General features: G+C 34.8%; 1 protein-coding gene across 2 annotated transcripts in view; it reads left to right on the top strand.

Annotated features, from left to right (window-relative positions):
- The window catches only part of CFAP57 (cilia and flagella associated protein 57), an 85,636-nt gene that overhangs the window by 22,596 nt on the left and 60,620 nt on the right, over positions 1–2,420 (top strand). The gene's annotated exons all lie outside the window — the stretch shown is intronic.

Here is a 2,420-nt window from a genome sequence, read left to right as displayed (position 1 = left end):
TAATAGAGCAAAAGAAATGCTAATTTTAAGATGTCCATGTAGAAGCACTCTGATACACTCAGTGGGATTGTGTGATTGCTGCAGTATCTTTGGAGGACACGTTGGCATTGTCAAATTTAAATCCTACATATCCTTTTACCCAGCAATTGCACTTCAAAGAATTTAATCTGCTGTATTTGTTCAAGTGCACAAATATGTATGTATAAAAAGGTTTATTTTTGGTTTTATTGTTTTGGAATAACAAAAAAAGCTGGTATAAATACATTGCAGATATAACAAAAAAAGCATTATTAAAGATAAAGATCACATTGTACTTCTAAAAAGTCCACTTTATCAAAATAAGATATTACAATTTTATCTGCATGTGCCTAATAACATGGATTCAAAATGTGTAAAGCAAAAGGACAGAACAACAAGGAAAATAGACCATCTACAATCATACTAGGAGATTTTAACATCTTTCTCAGTATGGTGCTTTTTAATAAAGCTTTACTGAGTTATAATTCACATGCAAATAACCTATTCAAGGTACATAATTCAATCGTTTTTAGTATAATCAAAGGGTTGTGTAACCATTACCATAGTCAATCTTAAAACGTCGTCGTCACCTCAAAAAAAAAAAGCCCATACCCTTTAGCTATTATCCCCCTCCATCCTCCCATCTACCTGACCTCCCCTCCCCTGTCCTAGGTAACCACTTAGATGCTTTATGCTTCTATAGATTTGCCTATTCTAGACATTTCATACAAATGGAATTATACAATATATGGACTTTTATAACTGGTTTCTTTGACTTAGCATAATGTTTTCAGTGTTCATCCATGTTGTAGCATGTAGTACTTTATTCCTTTTTATGGCCAAATAATATTCCATTGCATGGATATAACAATTTTGTTTATCTCCTCATCAGATCTGGACATTTGGATTGTTTCTATCTTTCTGCTTTCATGAATAATGCTGCTATGAACATTCCTGTGCTAGTTTTTGTGTGGACATATGTTTTAATCTCTCTGGCTAGAAATGGAATTGCTGGGTCATATGGTAACTCCATGCTTAACTATTTGAGGAACTGCCAGACTTTTTTCCAAAGTTGCTGTACCATTTTATATTCCCATAAGCAGTGTATGAAGGTTCTGATTTCTCTATATCCCTGCTAAAACTTGTTATTATCTGACTTTTTTATTATAGCCATTCTAATGGGTATGAAGTGATATTTCATTGTGGTTTTGATTGCTTTTCTCTGATGATTAATGATGTTGAACATCTTTTATATGCACTTGGTAATTTGTACTTTTTCTTCAGAGAAATGTCTATTAGGATCTTTTGCCCATTTCAAAAATTGGGTTATATGTGTTGTTACTGAGTTGTAAGAGTTCTTTATATATTCTAGATATAAGTCCTTTAACAGATATGTAATTTGCAAATATTTTCTCCCATTCTGTGGATTGTCTTTTCACTTTCTTTCTTTCTTTCTTTCTTTCTTCTTTTCTTCTTCTTTTGAGGCAGTCTCACTGTGTCACCCTGGGTAGAGTGCAGTAGCGTCATCATAGCTCACTGCAACCTCAAACTCCTGGGCTCAAGTGATCCTCCTGAGTAGCTGGGACTATAGGTGCACACAACCACACCTAGCTAATTTTTTCTATTTTTGGTAGAGATGGTGTCTCACTCTTGCTCAGGCTGGCCTCAAACTCCTGAGCTCAAGTGATTCTCCTACCTCAGCTTCCCAGAGTGCTAGGATTACATGTCTTTTCACTTTCTTGATGGTGTCCTTTGATGAACAAAAGTTTTCAATTTTGATAAATCTAATTTATCTATTTTTCTTTTGTTGGTTATGCTTTTAGTGTTGTATTTAAGAATCCTGTGCCATGGCTGAGGCCATGAAGATTTACCCCTATATTTCTTCTAAGAGTTTTATAGTATTAGCTCTTACATTTACGTCTTTGATCCATTTTGAGTTAATCTATGTATATGGCATGAGGTAGGGATTTACCTTCATTCTTTTGCATGTGGATATCCAGTTATCCCAGCATCATTTGTTGAAAAGACCATTCTTTTTCCATTGAATAGTCTTGGCCCCTTTGTTGAAAATCAGTTGACATGTGGGTTTATTTCTGGACTCTCAATTCTGTTCCTTTGATTTATCTTCCTATCTTTATGCCAGGACTACAATGTCTTGATGATAGTAGTTTTGTAGTAAGTTTTAAAATTGGGAATTGTGAGTGCTCCAACTTTGTTCTTCTTTTTCAAGATTGATTTGGCTGTTCTGGGTCCCTTACAATTCCATATGGTTTTACAATGAGCTTGGCAGTTTCTACTAAGAAGCCATCTGGGATCCTGATAGGGATTGCACTGAATGTGTAGATCAATTTGGGGAATGTTGCCATCTTAACAATACTAAGACTTTGAATCCAAGACCATGG

The sequence above is a fragment of the Propithecus coquereli genome, unplaced genomic scaffold (genome assembly GCF_000956105.1).
Source record: "Propithecus coquereli isolate 6110/MARCELLA unplaced genomic scaffold, Pcoq_1.0 Scaffold299, whole genome shotgun sequence".
Lineage (NCBI taxonomy): Eukaryota > Metazoa > Chordata > Mammalia > Primates > Indriidae > Propithecus > Propithecus coquereli.
Note: the sequence above shows the minus strand (reverse complement) of the source record. Positions and strands in the feature narration are given on the sequence as shown.